This window comes from Lagopus leucura, unplaced genomic scaffold (genome assembly GCF_019238085.1).
Source record: "Lagopus leucura isolate 7727_CA_CO unplaced genomic scaffold, USGS_WTPT01 Super-Scaffold_760, whole genome shotgun sequence".
Classification (NCBI taxonomy): domain Eukaryota; kingdom Metazoa; phylum Chordata; class Aves; order Galliformes; family Phasianidae; genus Lagopus; species Lagopus leucura.
Genome location: NW_024962257.1, coordinates 11,988,591 through 12,009,616, shown reverse-complemented (window position 1 = coordinate 12,009,616; position 21,026 = coordinate 11,988,591). Strand labels below are relative to the sequence as shown.

The window sequence follows — 21,026 nt, the reverse complement described above, 5'->3', positions numbered from 1 at the left end:
GGGGCGGCGGGCGGGGCGGCACAAAGCGGGCGGCCCGGGATGCCCATGGCCGCGGTCGCTGGCTCTGGCGGCGACACGGAGAGCAGCGAGCCCCGCACCGCTCCGCCTGCGCCGCTGCCTCGCAGCGCCGGGGAGAGCGGCTCAGCCGCGCCCCCCGCGCCCCCGCCCGGTACTGCGGGCCCCGCCGCGCCGCCAGCCCGCGCCGAGCGGCCTCGGGGGCGGAGCGGTACCGGGCCCGGCCCGTGGGAGGCGCCGCGAGGGGCTCGTCCGGCGCCCGCTCTCGAGAGCCGTCGGGGGAGGCGGCCAGGGCCCGGCCGCTCGCCCGCCCGGACGCATGCCGGCTGCCCGGAACCCCTCCGCTCGCACGGGGCCGCCCCGGGCCCGGCCCCACCTCCTCGGGACCCGGCGCCATACCCCCGGCCCTGCCGGCCCTCCGTCTCCGCAGGGCGGGCCTGGCGGCGCACAAGTGCTTCGCGCACAACGCGGGCTGCGGCCCCGCGCAGCTCAGGGCGCGGCATCGGGCGGCCCGCGGCACCGGCGGGGACGAAGCGCGGCGCTCACGGAGCCCGGCCGGGCCTCTGGCGCTGCGCAGCTCGTGCCCCGTCAGGCGCGGTGCCGGGGGCTTCGCGGGGAGCGAGGCAGGAACGGAGACCTCAGGAGAGCCCCGCTGAGCGCTGCTTTGTTCAGAGCGGTTCCGGAGGTCGGAGAAGAGCGGAGAGCTGCCTCTTTTTTTTTTTTTTTCCCCTGCTCTATCTGGGCCAAATAAGCCCTAAGAGCTTCGCGGACATCCTGGGCAGGATGCAGCCCGGGAGATGCTCGCGCAGTGGAGAATTCCAGCGGTGTGGCACAAGGGGTGGCACGCAGCTCTGCTGAGAAAGGGCAGTGACCTCCGTGCTGGCTCCGTGGTGCTGCAGGCCCCGCTGCTCGGCCGTGGCAGTTATCTGAGCGCTGCCCCACAAATGTGGGGCAAGGGATGGAGGAGCTCGGATATAGCTGCTCAAACAGCGGCTCCGGCCTTGGCAAATAGCCGGTTTCAAAGAGCGGCTGCCTCCTGCTTCTCTGAGCTAAGCGGTTCTGCAGCAGAGAGAAATAAGGGAGCTCGCCAAGAGGTGGCGCTGCACGGGCTGAAATGGGGAAACAACATGGAGACCTGAGAGAGGGTCGGAGGCAGCGCGTCCTGCCCAGAGGCATCCGGATGGCTGCAGGAAGCTTCTGGCCAGGAGTGACGACCCGGTGACAGAGAGCGCAGTGCTGCCTGCGAGAGCTGGGTGACTGCAAAGAGATGAAGGGGATTAATGCACAAAGAGGCCAAGCAAGAGTAGTCCTACAAAGAAACACACAGCGAGCTTCTCCCATGGAAAGTGTGCACGATGAGAGCCCTGGACCAAGCATGCAGAGCCCTAGGTAGGACCCCAGAAGCTAAGCAGCAAACGAGTCGTAAGGCAGTCCTCTAGAAATCAGAAGTGACTCAGAAAAAATCACTAGTAGGGATTGGTTTCTGGTTTTTGACAGAACTAGCCTTTTATTGCATGTACCTGCGTGCTCAACATTTTCTGACATTTGTGCTTTGTTTTCGTGTGTTTCAGGGATCACTCTCAGAAAAGTACAGCATTTTTTAGCCTTCTGGAACGCACAGAAGTTCATCCCAGGCAGCGGCGCTCCCTTTCTGGCTCCAGCACAGAGCCGGCAGGATGGTGCGGGTCCTCGGGCTCTTTCATGCTAGTGATGCTGGAAGCTGATTTACATGTAACAGTGCAACACTGATCTCGGGCATAATAATAGAAAAGCTGATGTGGGATTCAGCTGGTAAAGAATTAAAGGATGGGAATATAATTAATGCAATCAGCTTGGCTTCTGGAAAATAGCTCTTGTCAAACTCTGATGTCATCCTTTGAGGAGATTACAAGTTTGGCTGATAAAGGTTATGGCATAGAAATAACAGACCTGGACTCTGTTCAGGCATGTGACTTAATCCATACAGTATTCTGATTAAAAATTAGCACAATACAACATCAAGAGGGACACCTTAAAGGGACTGGGAGCTGGCAAACCGACAGGCATCAATGGGGAATCCTTGCAGAATGGGAGCACGCTCAGTGGGTGTCCACAGGGTTTGATGTGAAGCCCAGTGCTATTCAGCATTTTCATCAATGGTCTAGAAATAGATTAAAAAGCCCTGCTGAGAAAAATGCAAGGGCTGTGGAAATGAGGGGGGCAGGAGACACGGACGAGGTCAAGACAGCTGCAGAAAACTTTATAAGCTGAATCCAGGCAAATAAAATGCGGTTGGATGTGAGCAGCTGCAAAGTGACACCTCCAAGGAGCAGAGAATACATACAGAGTGCTGCATCTCACGGCAACCTGCATCCTGCAGAGGATTGACTGGAAAGGAGCTTAGCTTGAGAGGAAGGAAAGCAGAGCAGGAGCAGCAGGGCCCTGGGAGTGCCATCTGGGAGCTGCAGCGAAGGGGTCGGGCCCTTGGCTGTGGGAACGGGGCAATGGAAGTAGCTGAGTGTTGTAGGTATGTAGCATGGCAAGCAAAAGCAGACACGTGCAGGATACCTGAGTGCAGCATCCACGTTTGGAAAAGGATGGTGAAAACTTACAAGAGTCAAAGCTGACGCCAGCTCTAGAGAAATTGCTTTGCCTGAGAAATGCAGCCTCCTCAGCTAGTTCAAAGGAGCCTGAGGGATGCCCTGATTATAGTGCTTAAGCAGCTTCGTGGGTGAGAGACTATCAGGTATTAGAGAGCTTTTCATCTCTCATAGAAAGGCCCAGAAAGAATTTGTGGCCCGAACGGAGTTAACATGAGAAACTGAAGCAACATCCCTCTGTGACATTGTTAGAAGAGATTCCCAGAGGCAAGGAGTGGGGAGAAGGGCTGGGATAACAGTTTGGGGTACAGTGGGATGCGCAGAGCTGAAGTGCATGGGCTCATGCATGTGCCAGGCCAGCACCCTCCTACCTGCAGCTCCTGCAGCAATGCCAGCCTTGCTAAGCACAGCCCAGCCACGGATGGCTCTGGCTCCTGAGGCTGCCCGAGGCACCGGCAGAAGCCACAGGAGCTTTCAATTGCAGCTTGGAGAAGAGGGGCCAGCCAGGCCCTTGGAGGCTGTGGCTGTGTGGCAGTTTGTCCAGCTTATAGCTGGGGAGGAGTGGCTCTCCCACTTGCTACCAAATGTTTAGCCATGGGCTCCTTTTCAGAAGTTCTACCCTGCTTCAGCACAAGCACGCAGTCTCCAATACAGACAGCAAACATTCTCCTCCCCATGTTTTCCTCAAATGCTCTCTTCCACTGCACCTAGATTCTTGCTACAGCCTTTGCAGCTGCTGTGCCTTTGGGAGAAAGTCTGCATGCTGCTGTCTGCGTGCACTACAGCATGATGATGAAGGCTTGATGGCACTCCAGCAGCCCAACAGGCAGAGAATTCCTCTCACTACAGGAACCCTGCTCCCTGTTACCAAGGGCAGACAGCAGGCAGTGCCTCTCACTGCTGGTCACAGTGCTGTGGTCATGCTATGGTGCAATCACAGCAAAGTCCTAATCCGGTTTCTTTCCTAATATCCTCCTCCCCAGGTCTCCTGGCTCGGCGGAGCTGTCTGGCTGTGCTGGCATTGTGCAGAGGGCTCATCGCAGGGAGACTCTGCTGAGGGAAGGGCTCTGCAGCCAGTCAAGGTGTTGCTTTTCTGAGAAATTCAGGAAGGAAATCTCTGCCCCCAGCTATTCATTGCTTCTCATCCACAGCAGGATCAGATCCTCAGTCTGCCTACAAGGCAGGTAAGATGTAGCCAGGCAGCCACCTCTCTTGCAAGCTGTAGAGGTGAATACCCTCCGGGCTCATGCCAAGCTCTCCCTCTTTCATTTCCTGTTTCTCAGAATAGTGAGAGCCATGGGCTCCCTCTGGAGTCACCTTGCTGCTTTTCACACATTGCTTCGCCCACACGAAGGAGCCCAGTCCCTAAGTTTTGCCTAAGGCCAACGTTACCAACTTCAGATTCACTTGTGGATATCAAATGAGCGAAAATCCAAACCGAGCGTCCCTGGCTACACAAGGGAGGAATCAGACTGCAGGATCTTCCAGAGCTTCCTTTGCTTCCCCTGTGTCTGAAAGGTAAAGGCCAACAAACCCAGGCAGATCATTTTCCCCTTCAGTCAGTTTTATAGCATTGTTCCTGCCTTATATTTCTGAAAAGTTACACCAGCTGAGGGGCTGCCTGTGTTCTGGTGTGTTGCTCAGCCTGAACAGACCTGGTTTAAGCCTGTAGGCAGCCCATGTCAAACGAGAGCGATGTCATGTGTTCCTCAGCTCCTGGTGTATATGTTAATTTCTACCTCAGAGAGCCACCAAATGCTAGACAATGTTGAAAGCTTTGCTGAAATCCCAGTAGAGGACATCTACTGGCTCCCCTTGCTCAGTGAGGCAGGTAAACTTGTCGTAAATGGACCTGAAGTTAAGTAAGCAGGACTTTTGCCTTGTGAACCCATGTTGGCTATGGCCAACAACTTCACTGTCTTTCACTCAGGGATCTGGGAATCCCAGGGTCTGTCATCAGAGTTAAAGACAGAAAAAAAGAAGGCATTCACTCTGTTTTATCAACATCCCTATTTGTGAGGTTGCTCATCAAGTAACAGACCAACATTTTCTCTGACCTCTTGCTGTTAACATACTTAAAACAGCTCCTTTTTGTGTCCCTCACTCTACTATCCAGCTCCAACTGTAATTCAGCTTTACCTGCACAAATTTTCTCCTCACAGCGGTAAACAGCACCTCTGTAGCCCTCCCACATCTGACCTTGCTTCCAGTGGCCTTGCACTTCCCTTTTCCATCTAAGCTCTACAAGATCCCTGCTCAGCCACGCCGTCTGCCCCACATACTTGACCTCCAAAATCCCTTCGTGCCTGTGCCAGGACGTGAGCTTCAGGGGGTTTGGGGAATCCCCTGGATGTTTGTATCAGCTGTGTGGTATTCCCAGTTAATGTCTGGGACCAGCTCCTGTGCCAATAAACCTGTGCTTGTGGAGCTTGGTTTAAATCTCACCTGCTGCCTGGCTTGCCCGAAGCATGGTGGGTCAGTAATGCTGATATTTGATGGTTGATGGCATGATAACATCCCATGTGCACTTCTAATAGCAGAGCCCTGCCACGGGTGGTGCAAGTGTGTGAGGGATGGTGTTCCTCCAGCGCTGGCATTTTTTGGGACAGAGTGCACTAGATGGTGCTGTTCAACCTTTGGCTGTAATTTAAAACGACCCTCGCAGGTCATTGCTGGTCCCAAATTTAGGTTTTATAGAAAGGCTTTTTCAGAACTGGGAACAAATAGAAATACCCTGAAACCGCTTGACAGACATCTAAGCCTAACAGCACTCTTCAAACAGCCTTCCTCCCCACCTGGGTCTGCCTCCCACCAACGTGCTAGCTGTGGAAATCTCAGGGAGCAGCTGCCCAGAGATGTGCTCAATATGGGAAACAGAATCAGCCACCACCGCTGTGCAAAGGGCTAACAGCCTCCTGGGGCTTCTCAGCCCTGTTTGGCTGTGTTGCAGTGGATGCCTGTGAGATGTGGTCAGGGCTGCTTGATGGAAAGGGCTGGGGGAGCCCTGGGCTCCCAGTAGAGATCCTTAAGGTTAGGGCTGAAAGCCCTGAGGGCCTTTTAGGTGACTGGAAAGCTTGAGAGACTGGGACACAGAGATCTTAAACGATCCCTACTGAAGGTGAGGAGCAGCTCTCCTGTGCTTACCTCACCCTCTACACACCTGAAGTCCATTCATTTAAGAGGCAGGAAACTGTTTGGCTACATAAACAGCAATGGAAAAGAGGGCTGCTGAGAAACAGGGTAAAAGGATGCAATAAATGGATGGGAGAGGACACTTTTGGCTCCTGGACCACTGACAAAGTGATACCTGCAGAGCAGGAGAGGGAAAACATGCTGGCAGTCAAGAAAGAAGTGTCAGCGTCATGGCACAGGGCATTGGAAGCGCTTGGCTGCTGGGCACTGCAGGCAGCTGGGTCACCTCAGAATGGGGGCCAGGCACAATGAAGACCCCAGCTGACAGAGAGGCATCTATAGCCCAGTGGTACTGCTGTGGTGTGGAAGACACCCAGAGCCACAGACACAGCTGGTGTGAGAGCAAAGGGTGAGGAGTGGGCCTGAGTACAACTGGGATGGGGTCTGGGAGGCAGCTCCTGCCCACTGGCACAGTGGGGATACCCAAGGCAGCTGTGCCAGGGTGGATGTGGGCTGTGAGCCCATCCCTAACAATGTCAGTTCCCCAAAGGCATCTGCAGTGCAGCAGGAACTGCTCTCTGTTTCTCACACCATGGCTTGCAGTGCAGGTTCTGCGGGGTGCCAGCGCATCCCACCTCGTTTCAATTCACTGCCCTGGGAGAGATGAACACACCCAAATTCCTCAGCTTGAATTTGCCTCCAGTGCTGGGCAAAAGGGGTGAAGCAGAGAAACACTTGTTCCAGCCCAGTCTGGCTCCCAGTTACAGAACTGGAGGCAAACCACTGACCGAATGAAATTCAAGACCGTATGCAGCAGCCACCTTTTCACAGACAGGGCTGGCACTCCCCAGACACAGCTTGTGTTGAGCTCTGCCTCCTTGTGATGCACTGGGTGAATGTTAGGGCCACCTCCATGCTGCCCTGGGATTGTCCCCTCTCTACCACCAGTCTGTCCTTCTGGATACTGCCTCCAAACAGCTTATGCCTTTTTGCTCCAATACTGCTTTATTATTATTGTTGTTTTATAAAGACCACACGTGAATCCACAGTCCCTAGCATTGGCTAAATAAGCTGCACAGAGGATCGGGAATCCAGAACTTCTCCTATCTGACCAGGGAGAGCACAGCAGCTCACTGGCAGCTGTCTCCTGCTTGCTCCTGCACCTCTGTAGTGAGAGCAATAACTAGTAACAGTAATGGCTAATAGCAGCTTTCCACCCATTTGGCATGGCCTGCCTGCCTATGGTTCCTTTGCCCTTGGCTGCACCAACACCCATTGGTTTGGATGTTTTTCTCCATGCCTCCCTGGACTAACTGCCTCAAGTAACTCCTGGGCTTTCCTTCTCATCTTTCTGCCCCAAAATCTCCCAGTTTCTGATCAGGTCTGACCACCTAGTCCATGTAAAGCAGGACATGGTATGTATTGGAAGTCGTTGTCTACAACAGTGACCATTACATCCCCTCAGCCTGCACTGGAAGGGGGTTGAGGGCAGCCATCAATAGGCTGACAGCTATTTCCGTCTCGCAGTGACAGTGCCCTGGGATAAGTGCACTTTCTTTTAGCAAAGTCATCTGTGGCTGATGAACTGTCCAACGGTGCCTTAGGCAAGCATAAAACCTGCAGCAGAAGCTATGGAATTGAAGCTACAAGTCAAAATTCAAGTCCTTGAATTGCAAACCTGAAAATTCAGCTAGAGACTCCCCCATTCTGATCTACACTGCCTCCTCACCTCTGGACAACGCAGCCACCCTTGGAGTCATTCTGCCATCTGGGTGCTGAGCCCTGCATGCCCAGAGTCCCCTGTGATGCCCATACAGGCAGGCAAGTGCAGGTGAAACCCAGCACCTCCAGATCTCACAGGGACGTTGCCTTGCTGTGGGATGGGGTGGGCACTAGGCTCCCAGGGTGCTGGACATTTGGGTACCAGTAGCCTCCTGTCTGTTGGGTTCTGCCAGGCTGGCTGGCAGCACTGCACTCAAACTCTGAGTCCTGAGCACACCAACAGGCATGGTCCGTGCAACACAGCTGGGACAAAGAAGAAAGTAACCGCCAGGATCTTGCAGCAGCAGTAGGACTGCTCCTAGGGGACTGAGGCTTATGGGGTGTGGGTGAGCCTCCCTTCAGGCATGTGCCATGCCACCAGCAAGGCCACACTCGGTAGTGCTTTTCATCACTGGTCAGTAAAGGGGGGCACCCCCAGGTGACATCCCAGTCTGACACAGCTTCCCACACCCACCTGTGGGATCCGTCTTGGGTCTGTGTCCCCAGGCCTGCCGCTCCATGCTCTGTGCTGCTGGGCTCTCTGCTCCTCTCGGGTGGCCGTGGATGGGATGCAGTCTCCATGTGTCCCAGCAGTGCTGCTCTGCAGAGAGAAAAGATGTCAGCTCGTCCCCTGCAGGTGCTGGGGCTACACAAGGTGATGGTCAGCAGGGAAGGATATTGAAATGGCAGCCTGGTGACTTGGCAGCACTGCTGTGCTGTGAGGGATACAAAAAAGCTGTGGCGCAGAGCCTGCTCGTAGGCAGCCTCAAGGCCAAGGATGCCAGGAGTGCCCCAGGGCTGGCCAGGAGGTTGGGATCCAGGAATGGTGTGGGATCTGTGCGCCCAGACTCCCCATCTGCTGTGAGCCGTGCTGTGATGGTCCTGTCTGTGCACAGGGACTCTGGTCGTGGTACGGTGGCACTACTGGTCACACAGAGCCAGAGAAGGGAGTGGTGGCTGTGGGGCACTCCTGTCCTTGATCCCCACACCCTGCTGTGCACCTGGGGCTCACCCACTTGCTGCAAGGCATTGCCTGCTGTCCCTTTGTGGCTGCTGCCTGCCTCCACAGCATGATGGGATGTGAGTGCACAGCAGTCACCATCCTCAGACAGGAGCGCAGAGCTCAGCTGACAGCTCCGTGATGCTGCACTGGGACAGGTGAGCCCTGCTGCCTACCCCTGCCAATTCAAGGTGTTTGAACCTGACACTCCTGTATCAGGTGTATCTTTTATCCATCCATCAATAATCCCAATCAGCTGGTCGGTGGTAAGGAAAAGCTGATGTCAAGAGCACTGCTGGAAATATTGGTTGCTCCACTCTTGTGGATGTGTTTCGCAATATTGTGAAAGATCTTAGGCTTAGATGTGGTCACTAGCCCAGCTGGCAAAAGCAAGCTCAGCACTCGGCGACGCCTTGATGTCTGTCCTACAGCCTGTGCCGACGTTCAGCCGGAATGCTTTCATACGATCCCGATCAGCAGCTCAGCCTGCAGTGTGAGTGCTTGAGCTCCTGGCTCACCCATCATGGAGGGTCAGCTCTCCTGCTCTTCTGAGCGAGCCAGCAAAAAGCTTTCAATGAGCAATGCTTACTGACCGTGTTTCAGCCCACATCTGGCCTGCGGTCGGTGATGCAAGTAGGATGCATACAATGTTTTTTTTTTAGTTTTTGCCTCCAGGATGGGGCCATCCAATGCATCTGCTTTGAGGAGGCTCTTCCCAGAGATAGAGAAGATGGTCAGTGAGCTCCTGATCATGAGTCCTGTAGCGGCCCACGGGTTTCTGTTCAGCTTTGAGAGGCACAGTGAGCTTTGTGAGGAAATCTCAGAATCACTCGTGCGCTCAGGACAGCTCTGGGAATCATTTCACCTGCACGCGCTCTGTGTGTTCATGACACAATCCAGATCTCAGTTTGGCATTGTCCTCTTCCAGGAAAGCTTCCAACCCATGAAGTTCCATTGGCAGTTGATGCTGGGGCTGGTTTACTCAGGTCCAAAGCAGCCAAACCTGGGCTGAGACAAGGAATCACATGGGGTGCTGCTGATGGAAACGCATTTTCTCCAGAGATAAGCGTGTCAGTCAAGGCTGACCCAAGCCCAATGGGGCAGGAAGGCTCAGCCCATTCTGTGGATGCTCCCTGTTATCCTCTTCTCAAGTGTTTATTAATGTTAATGCTGCAGCCCAGGAGCTCCTGCTCACGTGTTCAGGTAAGGGCATCTTTCTAGGAACACCACAGCAGCCAGCTGCAAATCTTGGGGTGCACCGGGTTGCCTCACCTCTCACAACATGCTTTTTAGTGGAGAGGAATCCAAAGAGCAGCGAACTGAGACCCCTGAGTGGAGAAACCATGCATGGAGGAAGCCAGGTCCTGCTGTAGGGGGTCTGCCAAAATCCACAGCACGTTTCCTTGCTGGCTGGCACAGGGTTGCTAGTTTTTGAGCACCAAACTCATTCTGCTCTCGGAAGAAGCAAGGAAAACTTGATCCTCACATCCACACCTCCCTCATTCAGGAGAGGATCATTCAGAATTTTATCACACTTTCTTAAGAAAATATATAGGCTTCTTCAGCCCCAGAGCAGCACCTGAGGTGGGATCTCCAGCACAGCAGCTTGGCAGAGGTAAAGCATGGCAGTCCTCACACAGCTGCTGAGATGAGCATCCATGGAGAGGCCCCAGCACCCTGTTCATCATCTCCCAACATAGCTCCCTGGAACAAGTGCTGATTCCCTCTGAAACAGATCCTGTATGCTGAGACCCCACAACCATGTCCATGCTGCCCCTTAATGCAAGAAGCACTGAGTTTTCAGCTGAGCTCCCAGGTTTCTGATCTAATGAGCTCTGCTCGTTAGGCTTCCCTACTAAGGGCCAGGTGGTGAAACCTCCTAGTCTCCTATCCTGCAGCCTGGAAAGCCTGGGTCAAAGGGCTACAGTGATCAACAGCAGCGTGAAGCTGCAAAGACGAGTGGCTGCTCCTTATTTCTCCCTCAGAGTGGTTTTGCTCACTGCTTCACACCTTTCAGACAGGGCAGAGTGAGTTCTGATTTGTATGGGATGTATTATGGGGGACAGGAGTTGATGGAGAAGGTGTTGGTTGCTCTGGCTCCTGTGATGGGTGCTGGCAGGGCTGTGCTGCAGAGGGTGGCATAGGGAACCTTGGGACCTTCATCAGATGCCACAGACGCTTCTTTGGCAGCAGGAAATCACAGCTTACATCAGAGGCTGGGAGTAGTGATAGAGCACTTCCTCCCTCCTCCTACATCCATGCTGGCCAATTTTAGGACTTCACATCAGCATGGGGCCTCTGAACCTCAAAAGCCACATTGGATGGGCTGTGGAGACCCCCAGGGACCCAGCACTGAGCTGGGACACTTCTGAATGCCATCATCCTCATGCTGCTGGAAGGTCCCCAAGACTGGCACCAGGAGAGGCTTTGTGCTGGCGGGCACCAGCTGAGGCCACTCCTCATGGATGGGATTCCATGCAGCAGGGGGAAGGTCGAGGTGCAGTGTGTGTCCAGGTGTCTCCGAGTGAACAAATGTGGAATGTCTCAGAGTCGTCGTGATACAGAGGTGGAAAAAATGCTCAGAAAGTAGTTCACTGGGAAAGGAAACACAGAGTGGTGGGGGGTTTCTGTCTCTGGAGGAGTTCAGGATCTGCTCTGAGGCCTAAGCTGAGCTGCTCCAGCACTGGATGTTGGTATGGGCTGCCCAGGCCCCTTCTGTCAGCATTTCTGTGTCAATCAGAGGTATCCAGTATCTTCTATCCTGTGCAGAACCCCATCCTGTTTTATTGCTACAGTTCCCTCCCCAAGCCTCAGCAGGCAGGTGAACTGTCTGACTGCTGCTGGAAACAGGTTTGTGATGCCTCTGCCACCCCACAAACCGTGCCCACCCCATGACAAAGGAGGACCAGAGCAGAGCAATCGAGGGCTGGGAGCAGTGGAGGAAGCAGAGCCTGAGCCCAGGGCGTCTGGGGGCAGGGAGGGCTGTGCAGCAGCGGCTGTGAACACACTGCAGCCTGCTGTGTCCCCTGCTGTGCACAGATGGAAGCATCAGGGCAAGTGCCCCATGGCTGTCAGTGACCTTTCTGCAGCACTGGGACTCGGGCTGACCTCATGACGCGGTGCTGCCTCCCAGCCCTGGGGCTCCTGTCCCCATCGGGACACTGCGGAAGCTGCTGTCCCTCCTGCTCTGCAGGGCTGGAGCCACCTTCCAGGTTCTGCCCCTCTGCAGCCATCTCACACCATCTGTGCTCGTGCCAACCATGTCCTCGACCTCACGCAGCCCTTCTGCTATGGTGGGAGCAGGCAGCAGCCTGATGGCCCACAGCCTTTGTGAGGTGCACTCCCCATCTTCTGGCAGAGGACACGTTCCCTGCTCTGGCTGTCCTGGGGCTGCTCTTACCAATATATCTCCTCTGCCACGGGTCCTGCAATGGAGACAAGCATTGTCTGGTGTGGAGACAGCTTCACACGCTGCAGGAGACAGGAGAGCCCAGGGCAGGCAAACGTGAGTGAATCAGGCCTCAGATTATGTTTCATCCTGACTCTTACAGTTACAATTGGCTGAAGCATGATGAAACGTGGTGGTGGGTACACAACACCAAACTTTGCAGACCTTGGGCTATGCATCTTCATGTGGCAGCAGCTTCCCCAGTGTGTGAGGACATAGTCTGTCTCTGTGCTTCACTCCACGTCCCTTCCTGGCAGCCCTGCACACCTTCCAGCCTTCCCGTGCTCAGTGCTTGCCATCAGCAGTGCTATGGTATTACTGATATCCCCAGTCCTGCAGGAAGGTGAGCTCTCCGCTCCCAAAGTGATGACACCTTCCAAGCAAAGCCCACATAGATCCCAGGGGACCAGGATTGCTGTTCTGGGGACAGTTGGCAGTGCCCAGCCAACACCTCCTGATGGCTCCTCTGCTCCCACAGCCTGTCCCCATGGGGACAGCACTCCACAGTCTGTCCTGGGGCACCGCTCCAGCTCTCTCTGTCCCCAGCACGTGGCAGAGGGGCTGGATGGGATATATGGGATTACAGACCTGCCTGCGTCACTGAAGTCCTGCATCCTCCCAGAAGGCACGGTGCTCCCCGTCCCATCCGCCTCCATCCCGGCACTCCGGGCACCTCAGGGTCCCATGCTCCCTGCCTGGTGCCTGGATGCATTTCCTCAGGCCCGGCCATTCCGTGCCCCTGTGCTGCCCAGGACACAGAGGGAGATGAAGGGTGCAGATCCCAGCAGGTCCGGGCTGTGGGGCTGCCTGGAGCCAGGAATGTCCCTGCCCTCTTTGTGCCTCGCCTGGTAAGCAATGCAGTGAAAATATCGGTCGGGTTCTTTGAAATGAAAATAAAACTGATAAAAGTCGGGCAAATCCTCTGCTCCGGCCCCTGCTGTGGGCCCGAGGAGTGTCTCTTTCTGGGAGCTGCCCAGCCAGCTCCCGGAGTTATAAATACATTATGTATGCCGGTGTTCGTCGGCCAGAGCCTTTTGTTGATGCTGAATATGTCCTAGCCAACAAAAGTGGACTGGATTAGCCACAGTGGATTAAAAGATTTTCTTCTTAGAGTTTACCTAATAATATAACAATTGACATAGAAGGTCTCTTTGAAACATACACGACTCTGTTATTTTACCATCTGTGAGTTTGCTTTCCATGAATATGATGGGGCGCCTGCCTGCTGGTGGTGCTGGTGCTGGGAATGCTGCCCAGAGCTGAATGTGTCACCGACAACAGAAATCAGCCCTTATCTGAGGGGAGGCAGCGGGAAGAGAAAGTCGTGCAACTTCTGTCCACCTCCCTTTGTCCTCGGCCCTTCTGCCCACGGCCAACAAGGCAGCGAGATGCCGCAACTTTGGGAGAAAAAGAGACCCAACGGAGAAGACCCGAGGCCAGGACGGCCCCACGGAGCCAGCGCCCTGAGCCGCGAGCTGATCTGCAATTCGAGGTGTCCCGAGAGGTTCCGACTGGAATAAGCTCATTTATTACTACGAAATTTTGGAAGGGGGCTGCTTGAGTTTAGGGACTCTCTCTCCATCCCCGGTGCTGCGGGTGGTGGAGTTCGCCCATCTCCATTCCAGTCGCTGGGAGCCGGGGCGGCGTTCGGCTCTGCCCGACATCACGCTTGCAGCATCCATTGCAAGATGGGTCACGCAGCGGCAGCAGCGACACTGGAAACATGGAGGGCAGCAGCAGCAGGGGAGGAAGGCTCCCCCAGCATCCTGCAGCTCCGCTCGCCCCTCCGCCACCGCCACAACAGCCACCGCACGCCCTGCGCCCGGCCCTTGGGCTTTGATCTTATAAAGGGGCTCCATTTACAAGTCTTTAATAGCAGCCTTTGGAAATATCCGTCCTCAGAAGTCTCGAGTAATGAGATTTGGAGACTATGATCAATTTAGGCACCGCTCTTTCTCGCTCTCGCTTTTTCTCTTTTTTTCCCCCCTTTTCTTGCAAACACTCTTCTCGAGCCGCGCTGACTTTGTGTGCGATTGTCGCACCATCCAAGACCTGGGGGGGCCGTGTGGGAGGCAGGAATATGGGGCTTGCGTCTCCCAGCTGGGGGCCTTTGATGAAGCTGCTTTGCGAAATTTGATTTGAAAGGCCTACGATCACAATTTGGGGAGAATGGTGGAGCGTTTTTCCGCACGGATCTCTTTGTCTCTCGCCCGAAGGGGGTTTCATTGTGGGTTTTGGGGCTGGGGCGAGGGGGTCGGTGGTGGCCGCGGGTGGGGTGGGGCGGCGGGGGCCGTGGCGAAGGAGAACAATGAGCGGGGAGATGGGGAGCGTTGGGATTTCTCACCTGCCTGCCCCGCTGCGTCGCGCGCCGCCTGGGTTTTCGCAGTCCGCCATGACAGGAGCAGCCGCCCTGCTTGCTGTCCGGAGCACTTTCCAACACTCTTGAACCTATTTCCCTTTCTTGGCAACTGTGTGGCTGGAAGATGGGAATCTTTACTTTATATTGCAGCTTTGGCTTCTCAGCCTGATTGGCTGCGGCCAGGACCAAATGATGGTCCTTCCAATCCTATTGTAACTATGGCAACCAGCCCCTTTAGGCACCACCGATTTACTTATAATTGCTGGGTAAATAGTCAAGACAGGCCGCTTTCATCCTGCATGGAAAGATTTATCTTCTTTCTCTCTCCCCTCTTTTTTTTCCTTTTTCTTTTTTTTTTTTTTTCCTTTTTTTCTGGAGGAAGCCCTGAAGAGCAGCAACACTTAAGCAAAACTCTTTGAACGCTGTTGCAGACAGCGCTGCCTCCCCCGGGCCAGCCGCTCCCCACCAGCTGCACAATGACTCCACGCGGGGCCGCCCGGCACCATGCTGCAGCCCTCATCATCATCATCATCGTTGTCCTCCTCAGTGCTGGGTTCTCCCAGGCACAGCCAACCTTCAGACGGCTCTGTCCAGGTGGGGAAGCAATGGGGAGTGCTGGGAATGGGGACATGGCTGGGAACAGGGCTGCACTGAGCCGAAGTGCTGCCAACCTTGTACTGGGCTGCTTGAAGTTCTGCCCTTGGCCCGGCCGTGCTATCAGTGCCAGGCGCTGAGGCCAAGTATGGAATCATTCAGGTTGGAAAAGACCACTAAGGTCACCAAATCCAACCCCAACCCACCCCCCTATGCCCGCTGCCCTCATCTTTCCGTGCCACATCCCCACAGTTCAGGAACGCCTCCATGGACGATGACCCCATCACTCCTGTGCAGCAGTGCCACTGCAGCACTGCTCTTTCTGAGCAGGAACATTTCCTAACACCCAACCTGAACTGCCCAGGCACAGCTTGAAGCCAACACCTCTCGTCCTATCACTGTTACCCAGAAGCAGAGGCTGACTCTCACCTCGCCACAGCCTCTTTTCAGTTGTGGAGGGCAATGAGGTCTCCCTGAGCCTCCTCTTCTCCAGACTGAAGAGCCCCAGCTCACCCATCTGCTCCCCATTAGACTTGTGTTTCAGACCCCTCACAGCTCCAGGGCCCCTCTCTGGACACACACTCAGAGTCTTTCTTGCAGTGAGGGAAACTGAACCACACTCGACACTTGAGGTGTGGCCTCACCAGCACCAAGTACACAGGGACCATCACCTCGCTGTCCTGCTGGCTGCACTGTTTCTAGCACAGAAACCCTTTTTGCTCCTGGAGGGTGTTTGATGGTGATAGGCAGAGCAATACACAATGCAATCAGCTGCAGAGGTGCCTTGCTGCCAGCCCCACGCATGTGGCCGACCAGGCCCATGGGAGCAGGATTGGTGCTCGTGGCTGTTGGGTCCCGCAGGCAGCGTCCAATGAGCCACCAGCACCAATCCTGCTCCCAGGAACTGGAACACAGCCACAGGCCTGTCCCTGCCACCCAGGGATACGTGCTTCAGCCAAAGGACAGCAAGCCAGCACCTGGCATAGCACCAGGATGCCTGCACAGACCTCACAGTGTCATCCTGCCTGCAGTGCTCAGCACTGGCAGCTGCACAGAGCTCCATGAAAACAGAAGAAAAAGGGGGGTAGGGAGAATGTGACAGCTGGGTGGACTGCGGGCACAAAGGGAGCTGCAGGGAGAGAAACCACACCTCATGGCACCCTCTGTGGAGAGGAGCAGTGCAGTGGGATTGCAGCCGTGGGGCCATGCCGATCTGCAGGGATGGTCTGGCACTGCAGAACTGTACAAAACACCGCTCCCTTGCTCTTCCATGTGTCCTCCAGGCCTTGTAGGCACATGGGATGATGCCGGCATATGGGATGCAGGGAAGAAGAGAGAATCGGCTCACTGAGAATCAAAAAGGAAAGCTACATGGTCAGATGGGGAGAGTGTTTGTAGCGGTGGGTCATCCCCCTCGTCCTGCTCAGCCCCACTGCAGGGCCAGGCAGGTGGCCCTGAGCTGCCCCATGGTGTGGCCCCACTCCCTTCCCAACTCTGTGCTGCTGCAAGGACACAGAGTGTGACATCGACACACAGTGACAAACGAGGGTGAAAGGACGTGGGGCAAAGAGTGAGAGCTCAAAGCTCCCCAGCCCTGTGCACCCGCTGCCCAGAACCGCCTGGTGGACACAGCATCCCTTTTCCCTTTTATCTCCTGCAGGGAGATCTCGGAAACAGCAGGGCACTGTGTCAGACACCTGTCCCTGCAGGTGAGAAGAAATGCTACTGGGAACAGAATCTGTGGACACCTGTGTAAATATTATCAAAGCATTATCCTTGTGGGGAAGGCCAGATGATGTGTAAAGGGAAGTCTGCCTCCTGGAGCAGCCAGCCTGGAAGGTGTCAGCAGCGAGGGAGGAAAGCGTGGTGCATGAGGTACAGCTGTGCTGGCTGGAGACAGCGTTGTCACCAAAAGCTTTGAGGGGCATGGAATGGGGTTTTGGTTGTACCGCTGTGTGGCTGGAGGCAGCACACAGGGAGCACACAGGACGCTTCATAGGACCATCCTGAAGAATCAGGAGACTGTGGGCTCATTTTTGGAACGTGAATGCACAGGCTCATCAGCAGACTCAGGACAGACACTGCTGTGCCCTCGTCTCCAGCTGTTCTGAGTACCACCAGGGCTCAGGCAGAGGCTGTGGCTGCCACATGGTGCCAGGGGGACCCCCCCCAGGTTCCAGATCTGTCCCTGTGCCATATCACACCTCTCAGCATTGCTGCATGGGCTCAGGATGACACCAGCAGAGCGCACACCACTCTGGTGCCTGGGCATTACAGGGTGCTTGGCAGAAGGGCACAGAGCCCTCAGAGATGTGGGACTGAGCAGCAGCACCGACCTGGAGATGGGCTCTCCCTGCCTCCCCCCAGCCCAACCGAGAGCCATCCCAGATCTGCTACAAGCACACAGAGTGAGCAAGAGGTGCTTTCGAGGAGCACAACCCAAAGGATGAACAACACTGATGACCAACATGGTCTATTTCTAAACTGCCCCCAAGCCGTGGGCAGCCTCACCGAGAACAGATCCCTGGAGAAGAACCCTAAAGGGAAGACCAGCAGCCGAGCAGCCCTGCAGCGCTGGCCACAGACCGGCAAGGAGAGCACTCATGCCACCACTACTTCTGGCCCCGTCTGCAGCTGCAGCGTGGAGCAGGCACTGCTGCACAGCTCAGCTGGTGCCGGTGAGTCGGGCACACCGTCCTGCTGCTCGCGGGGAGCCCAGCCGTGCGGGGGAGATGAAAGGCAGGCATTGACGTCAGGGCTCTCACCACCCACACGCGGACAAACAGGAGGCTGTTGGTACAGCCAGGCAGGCTCTGCTTACACAAACACGCCGGCCAGCTGCACGCAGGATGCTGCTGGCCCCAGTTCAGCGTGCAGCTCAGCTCCAGCAGGGCCAAGGGGAGCCGCTCAGAGCAACGAGCAGCACGCAGATCCCACTGCTGCAGCCCCAGCTCAGTGCCTGCTCGCTGCATGGCCACAGGTGGCTTAGAGCAAAGCGTGGGCACCAGCTGAAGGCTGGATGCCATGCATGGCTGCAGGTACCAATACCATGCACCTCTGCTCTGCACACGATGAGCATCCTCGGTCGGTTCCCATGGTAACTCCTGGCTCAGAGCCGCCAGAGCTCCGCCTGCACGCAGCCACCACCAGCCCCGCTGCGCCTCCTCATGCTGCTGTGCTCCCCAGCAGGGTCTTACCACACTCTGCCCCTTCTCTCCCCCCATCCCCAGCTGCTAGCACTGCTGCCATGGGAGGCACCTCCCAGCCCCCCGGACATCCCTATGAGGACCCACCGCTTCTCCTCATCACGTAGAGCTGCTTCAGGAAACAAAGCACAGAAGCAGCCCAGCACAAGCTGGAGGTAACGAGGGCAGGGCCAGGAGTGCTCAGCCCCAGTGCCTGGTGCATGCTGCTGCGCTGGATGCTTTCCTCTGCTGCTCTGAACATTAGGCAGCCTTTGGAAAATGGCTTATGCCTCAAAATGTGATACATTAAAGACAGGAGGCAGATGCTCTACCTGCCTGTCTGTGCATTTGTATGCTCTCAGGGGTTGTATCCAACAGCTCAGGTTGGGGTTCAGAAGCTCCAGCAAACAGAGCCAGGAGAGCAATGGAGGTACTGCTGTCTTTCAAGAGCTGAAGCTTGCGCTGATGAACAGTGCAGGGCAAGGAAGAGAGTGCTGGTGAGGAGGAGCTGCCACAGGAGCCGTCAGGATGGGCAGGAGTTCATCAAAGCAGAGTAATGCATATGAGGAACAATCCACACAGCAGAGCTGCTCTCTCAGGAGGGACAGAGCGCTGCTTTGCAGCCCAGCACAGCCATAGCCACGTAGCAGAGCAGCACCAGCTCTACTATGGGGTGAGGATGCGCTGTCACAAAATGGCTGCCAGCCCCTCACACTGACCACAGGCCTCTCACTGACACACTGGGCTCTGCCAACCCTGGCCCTGTCAGCAGCACTGCGGGAAGAGCCCAGGGTGCAGGAGCTGCATCTTCCTGGTGCTTTCCATCCCTCTGCTGCCTCTGCCTGGGACCACCAGCCCCAGGGCAATGGGTCCCACAGGGCCCACAGTGAGGGGACACCTCAAGGCACCCTGCGGGCCAAGCACGAGCTCCCTAAAGCCATCTTCTGTGCTTTAACTGGACTGAAACAGCACCACCTTAAGTGTTGCCATGGCAATGGCTGCCTAGAGAAGACATGTGATGGAGGTGCACATAGAATGGCAGAGCACGCTGAAGTGAAAGGACTCACGGCCAGGTCCCAGGGCTGCCCCACAGCCCTCCTGTCCCACCTCATGCCCTCCACACAGCAGCCACAAGTGGAGGCAGCCATCCCTCACCTCGAGTCCTGGGCCGGGGCAGCCAGGAGCCAGCAGGAAGCTGCTCTGTGATGGAGAGCTGCAGGGTCCAGTACTGGGCACAGCCTGGCCCCACAGCCTGCAGCTGCAGCACTGGAGCACTGCTCGCACTGGCCCAGCTGTCACCACTGCCCCTGGTGACCTAAAACACGGTTGGCAGTTCCATTGTGCCAACCTGCAGCTGATCCCCGCGAGGCGGCGGTTTTGCATGTTGAGCTACTTCCATGCACATATGGGAGGAAGAGGGAGCATAGAAGGAGCTTTGAGCAGGGTGGTGGCTTTCCATGCCCCAGAGGAGCAGAGCTATCAGACTCCTTCTCCCCCTGCCCTAAGTGGGCTTTCCCCCTCCATCCAGCACAGCAGCTGGCCTTTGTGCTTCATTTCTGACTCCTCCTCAAGCTCGTGGCTGCTTTACAGGGAGCTTCACAAGGTGGATTAACTCCTAGGAGTGGAATCACGGAAAAAATGAGGCTGGAGGGACCTCTGGAGGTCTTCAGCCCATCCTCCTGCTCCAAGCAGAGCTGGCTGCAGCACTAGAACAGGTTTCTCAGGGCCTGGCGCTGTTGTTCTGAACATCTCAGACTTGGAGATGCTGCTGTCTCTCCACCTCTGTCCCACCAACACAAAACTGCTGCTTTTGTTAGAGCTCCCAAAGCATTACTTACCGTTTGAGCACAGATGGGTCTGTTGAGAATTTACAAGTAAAATACTCATTAATTTAAATGGCTCAGCTGGTGGAGGAATGCAGCCTTAACCTCAAGCAAGTTCTCAGATCAGTGGCTATGATTTGCTAGGAACCACAAGTGAGAGAGACAAAAATTCAAACGTGGTTTCAAAGCACCAGCCCTTGCTTGGGAAGGCAAAAGTGCAAAGCCTGGGCTCCTTGCTAGCTGAAGAATGCAGAATCCATTCAGCCATCACAACTGAGGCAGGATGATGCATGCCTCCAATCTCTCACCCACAGAACAGCTCCTAATGCATTTGTGCAGAGCTGGCGTTAGTCCTGCCCCAGTGGGACAGGAGCTCTCTCCTACATCTGGCTGAAAGCTCCCATTACACCTGCTTCCTTCCTCCTTCCTAAGATGGCAAATCCTGCAGAACATGCATGCCTGATGAGAGGTGCTGAGGAACAGTCACCTCCAACGACAGTGCTGGCAGCACTGCAGCTGGGGACACCATGCGGCCAAAGCTCTCCTTTAAGGAATATGGGCGCCACAGGACTGCAAGATCACTTTTTGTACCTAAAACCCAGGCTCAGGTAAGAAAGAGCTGATATCTGCCCCGCCAGCCATCCCAAACACCCCCCCACCAACACAGAGCAGGGCTGAGACGCCAGGATGCAGCAGAGCCAACTACACGGCCACGGAACCAGCATGTTCCAGGGACAGAGCCACTGGCAGCAGCTTTGCTCACAGCTGCATTAAAATGCATGAGCTGCGCAGCCCTAATGATGAGCAGAGCTGTCAACGAAGAACTTGTCCCAGCTAATTATCTCTAATGAGGGCAGAGTGTCAGGGTCCCTGGAGGAGCTGGGCAGCAGCTTCCCGCTCGGCTCAGTTGCAAGAGAGGGAGAAGTTAAGCAAATGTCATTGTGTTGGCCTAGCTAAGAAATCATTAATTAGGCAAATGTGACCTTCTGTGCAAGTTTGTTCTTGGGAACCTGGACTTGCCAGAGCTGGGACGTGCAAGCAGGCTGGAAACACCCCAGCTTCTGCCACCCAAGCTGTCCCCTGCAGTGCTGAGCCTCCTGCTCAAACGCAGTGCAGCCAGGGCCTGCATA

The 21,026-nt window shown here is 55.6% G+C and overlaps 1 long non-coding RNA gene across 1 annotated transcript; it reads left to right on the top strand.

Annotated features, from left to right (window-relative positions):
* Positions 1–688: 688 nt before the first annotated feature.
* On the top strand, positions 689–1,845 carry LOC122176054. The gene is made up of 2 exons (XR_006177617.1): positions 689–1,404; positions 1,587–1,845. It is a non-coding gene; the product is annotated as an uncharacterized LOC122176054 (long non-coding RNA).
* The last annotated feature ends 19,181 nt before the right edge of the window (positions 1,846–21,026 follow it).